The following is a 6,000-nucleotide window of genomic DNA, read 5'->3' as shown; positions in this document are numbered from 1 at the left end:
ACATCACTTCCTCTCCTGTAATGTAAACACAGGAGAGGAAGTGATGTAATCTCTCCTCCGTGTCGGTATTTTTCGTTCCGACACCGAGGAGAGAGGATCGGTGAGTTGCACCAACACGACACTACACAGTAGAACATGCCAGGCACACTCACACCCCCCCGATCACCCCCCCAATTACCCCTGCCCCCCAGTCACAGTGACACCAATGTCATTTTTTATTTTTTTTGCATTGGTGTCATTTGTGACTGTAATAACTGTTAGGGCAGTTAGGGTTAGCCCCTTTTAGTTCTAATGTACCCCCCTAACCCCCCCAATAAAGGTTTAACCCCGTGATCACCCCCCGTCGCCAGTGTCACTAAGGCTGGGTTCACATTGCAGCGGTTTATGAGAACGAATGTGATTCGCACCGCACTGCAGTGCAAATCACATCCGATCTCTGTGCGATTCGAGTTCAGCCATACAGATAGTATGGCTGAATTCGCATCGCACCCGCCGCACCCGCCGCAAATTCGCACGGGACCCTTTTTTGGCCCGCAGCAGAATCGGATCGCATGGGTGTTCACACCATGCGATCCGAGTTTGCAGATCGCACTGCGATATGCGAACTGATCTGGGGGTGTCATTAACATTTCACTGACACTCCCAGCAGTTCGCATAGGGCAGTGTGAACTGCCGCCGGGAGGCATGCGATGCGGGAACCCGCCGCGGATTCGTGGCGTTCCCGCATCGCTCCAGTGTGAACCCAGCCTAATAAGCGATCGTTTTTCTGATCGCTGTATTAGTGTCACAGGTGACGCTAGTTAGGCAGGTAGGTATTTAGGTTCGCCGCAGCTTTTTATAGCGCCAGGGACCCCCATATACTACCGCATAAAGCCCCCTGATTGCCCCCTAGTTAACCCTTTCACCAGTGATCACCATATAACTGTTACAGGTGACGCTGGTTGGTTAGTTATTTTTTTATAGTTTCCGGGCACCCGCCATTTATTACCTAATAAAGGTTTAACCCCCTGGGTGTCTACTTTCTAAAATGGGGTCATTTGTGGGGGTTTTGTGCCATCTTGGCATTTTATGGCCTTCAAAACTGTAATAGGTAGCGAGGAGTGAAGTCAAATATTTACGCCCTTAGAAAACCTGAAGGCGGTTCTTGGTTTTCGGGGCCCCGTACGCGGCTAGGCTCCCAAAAAGTCCCACATATGTGGTATCCTCGTACTCAGGAGAAGCAGCAGAATTTATTTTGGGGTGTCATTTCACATATGCCCATAGCATGTGTGAGCAATATATCATTTAGTGACAACTTTGTGAAAAAAAAATAAAAAAAAATTAAAGTTTGTAATTTTCCCGCAACTTGTGGCAAAATATAAAATATTCCATGGACTCAAAATGCCTCTCAGCAAATAGCTTGGGGTGTCTACTTTCTAAAATGGGGTCATTTGTGGGGGTTTTGTGCCATCTTGGCATTTTATGGCCTTCAAAACTGTAATAGGTAGTGAGAAGTGAAATCAAAAATTTACGCCCTTAGAAAGCCTGAAGGCGGTGCTTGGTTTTCGGGGCCCCGTACGCGGCTAGGCTCCCAAAAAGTCCCACATATGTGGTATCCCCGTACTCAGGAGAAGCAGCAGAATTTATTTTGGGGTGTCATTTCACATTTGCCCATAGCATGTGTGAGCAATATATCATTTAGTGACAACTTTGTGGGAAAAAAAAAAAAAAAAAAGTTTGTAATTTTCCCGCAACTTGTGGCAAAAGATAAAATATTCCATGGACTCAACATGCCTCTCAGCAAATAGCTTGGGGTGTCTACTTTCTAAAATGGGGTCATTTGTGGGGGTTTTGTGCCATCTTGGCATTTTATGGCCTTCAAAACTGTAATAGGTAGTGAGGAGTGAAGTCAAATATTTACGCCCTTAGAAAACCTGAAGGCGGTTCTTGGTTTTCGGGGCCCCGTACGCGGCTAGGCTCCCAAAAAGTCCCACATATGTGGTATCCCCGTACTCAGGAGAAGCAGCAGAATTTATTTTGGGGTGTCATTTCACATATGCCCATAGCATGTGTGAGCAATATATCATTTAGTGACAACTTTGTGAAAAAAAAATAAAAAAAAATTTAAGTTTGTAATTTTCCCGCAACTTGTGGCAAAATATAAAATATTCCATGGACTCAAAATGCCTCTCAGCAAATAGCTTGGGGTGTCTACTTTCTAAAATGGGGTCATTTGTGGGGGTTTTGTGCCATGTTGGCATTTTATGGCCTTCAAAACTGTAATAGGTAGTGAGAAGTGAAATCAAAAATTTACGCCCTTAGAAAGCCTGAAGGCGGTGCTTGGTTTTCGGGGCCCCGTACGCGGCTAGGCTCCCAAAAAGTCCCACATATGTGGTATCCCCGTACTCAGAAGCAGCAGAATTTATTTTGGGGTGTCATTTCACATATGCCCTTAGCATGTGTGAGCAATATATCATTTAGTGACAACTTTGTGTAAAAAAAAAAAAAATTTTTTTTTTGTCATTATTCAATCGCTTGAGGCAAAAAAATAAAATATTCAATGGGCTCAACATGCCACTTATCAATTTCCTTAGGGGGTCTACTTTCCAAAATGGGGTCATTTGGGGGGGGTTTGTACTGCCCTGCCATTTTAGCACCTCAAGAAATGAGATAGGCAGTCGTAAACTAAAAGCTGCGTAAATTCCAGAAAACGTACCTTAGTTTGTAGATGTGACAACTTTTGCGCAAACCAATAAATATACAGTTATTGACTTTTTTTTTACCAAAGACATGTGGCTGAATACATTTTGGCCTAAATGTATGACTAAAATTGAGTTTATTGGATTTTTCTAATAACAAAAAGTAGAAAATATCATTTTTTTTCAAAATTTGCGGTATTTTTACGTTTATATCGCAAAAAATAAAAATCTCAGAGGCAATCAAATACCATCAAAAGAAAGCTCTATTTGTGGGAAGAAAAGGACGCAAATTTTGTTTGGGTACAACATTGCATGACCGCGCAATTACCAGTTAAAGCAGCGCAGTGCCAAATTGTAAAAAGACCTCTGGTCATTTACCAGCAAAATGGTCCGGTCTGAAAGTGGTTAAAGATAATATCTTTATTTATTTTAGTAATGTAATCTTTGACCTCCTGCCATTTCTTGGTAAATGGTGCATGATTTTTTAAGTTGTCACTCATAGATTGTAGTTACAAAATTTCTTAGTCAAGATTTGCTAGTTCAGTCTGATAATGAGAAATAAGTAACTTTATAAGTTCTGTGCTGCATTGTGCCAGTGTTTTGTCCCAAGATGTCTTGAGCTCAGAACTGACATTTTGAAAGGAGGGATAAAGTTGTATCCTCGATCCAAGGAAGCTAATATTTTCACGTACACACCGTTGCAAGAAGTCCACGTGCCTAAGCAGGTTGGACTTCTTTTTCAACAGTCGTTTCATTTTTGTCATGTATTGATTAATCCCTATCTTCTGTCCTGTATTCGCATTGCAATTGGTCTGAATTTCATATAGCCTAGCCAGGCTTTACCCACGAAGTCCATGTTGAAAAAAAAAACTTAAAATCCTTAGGGGTATTAGTGGATTATATGAAATAGTAAAAAAGTCACCAAAAATAGTTAATGGGTGCTGCTTCCACCCCAATTGTTTGACAAAAAGAGATTGCAAATTTAGTTTTATCCTCACAGGGTGACACTGTGGATACAGAGTAATGTACTCCTTCCTTCACAAAGTTTACACCCGCATAGACTATTTTCTGATCCCACATTCACAACTACATTCTGTACATAGTTCAGCGATTGGCACAATTACATGGTCGGGCCACGCACCAATTGAGTTGACATACAAAAGCTCAGAAATTTCCTCCTCTAGAACTAGATTCTGGAAGCTGAATGAAACCCTATTGCAGACCCCAGAGGTCGTAGAGGATGTTCAAAAAGAACTGACTCAGTATTTTCAGATTAATACCCAGCCTGATTGTGATACAGGGATTTCGTGGGAAGCCCCCAAGGCAGTTATCAGAGGATTCTTCATCAAGCACAGGTCACGAATCATCAGGAAGTGAGAGTTGTTGTGAATTCATGAAGAAATACATTTAATATTCACTGGCAGAGATGAGAGATTTCAGTAGGCCTAAAAAAAAAAAAAAGTGGATGAACTATAATGTTGATATTATCTTATCTTGGAGAACTTTAAAGCAAAATACAGGATCTCACTTGTTTTTCCAAATGTTCAGAGGATTAGCTATCTTTTAAAGTTCTACGCCTGTATTGAGACAAGGTGCTGCCTGAACAAAAGGGATGTTTTGTCACAAATACCAGAAAAACTCTTATCTAGCTCCTTGAATGGACAAGGAAGGCCGTGCAAATATATATGGCAAGGTTTGGGCTATACTTAGGATGTACCTGTGACTAACAGTCATTAAACCTGAATGACCAGAACAAATATCCCATTGTCTCAGAAAGTGAGAGATCAATAAGCCAAGTAGTCAGTATTGTCCTAGCTTCTCATGAGACAATGGCAGGAGAGATTTACACGCTAGGATGATAACAGTTATAAAAACCGAGAGTTGAATGACAGGTGCATGTATATGGGGTGTTGTGTCACAATGTTGGAGTAAGATTCATATACCAGTATCATCCATATTTTTTCTAAGCCATTCAAATTATATATAGGTCACAACAGAGATATTATAATTTTAGTATCTAATGATCTAAAGAACTTTGTCATAAAGAAATTATATATGAAAGTGTGATCATAAGTAGAAGTGTTTTAGCAACGAATTAGTATTATGAAAAACATATAATCATGATTATAACTGTATAAGAATTTAACCTATGTTTAGATAAACAAATATTGATTGGATACTTGAATTATACATGTATCCATATAGATAATAATTGTATGTGATATTGTTTGATATATATCTAACCCGTGTCCTTTCTAAATGGACTAAAGATTTAATAGATATACATTGATATACCTATATAACTATTTTATACAATGGGGATTATTCAAAATTATGTTAAGCATATTTTATATTATACTATCATTCCTGAACACTCGAGATACATTCGTTAGAACATATATAAAAACTAACGCATATTATAGAAATAAAAATATTAACTTAAAGAGATAAAACACCAAAGGTGATCATTAAGTCTGCCTGCCAATAGGAAAGGGACACATACCCTCTGGGCAGAACTTAGTATAATTTTATGATCTTTTTGGTTAAGAGGATATTTAAGAAACTAAAAAGATGGTCAAAAGGGAGAGATAGCTCGAGGAGAGCTAAGGGGGAAGCTTAGGGACCCCCCCTGAGAGGGGACACTGGAAGACTCCCAGACAACTGACACTCATGCACCATGCATGAATACATATTTTTACATTCACGAAGATCCCTGCTCCTTGGAACTCGGAGGTCACACAAAGTAATTCCTCTGTAAAAGGATCCATGTTGAATGCCGCGGCCGCCATCTTAAAAATCCTGGTAACCAACAATCCACACTAATAGCCATATTGGAAATTGGTAAATATATGTTTATCATCTCTTCTATGTTCTCTTAAATATTGATTTTTTTTTAATATTCTATTATTGAAAATCTTTCTCCCAAATCAATAACCGCCTTTTAGATTTTTCTCAAAATTCTATTTTTCATTATAAATTTATTTTTGCATAGATGCCAATTTTATTGACAAACTAATGTCTAATTTATTTCACATTGTTAACCACTTACTTACCTGCAGTATAGTAACGGTTGGACGTGTGAAATACAGACATTCTGTTTAATTGTCAATTATCAAAAGGTTATTGATTCTACTGACAAGTGATAATGGTGATAATTAAGTCCAAGGTACTACTACGCCCAGTTTGAGGGTGTTTCCATTAATTGTCAAATGATCAAGTAATGCAATCTGTATTTTAATTTCATGTAGATATTTGTCTTTTGTCAACCAATAAATGTAACTATTTTGTATGATCACTTGTCTCCGTGAATACGTTTCACATG

This window comes from Lithobates pipiens, unplaced genomic scaffold, assembly GCF_037356315.1.
Source record: "Lithobates pipiens isolate NorthernLeopardFrog02 unplaced genomic scaffold, aLitPip1_a1.2 Scaffold_16, whole genome shotgun sequence".
NCBI lineage: Eukaryota > Metazoa > Chordata > Amphibia > Anura > Ranidae > Lithobates > Lithobates pipiens.
This window is presented reverse-complemented; position numbering follows the sequence as displayed.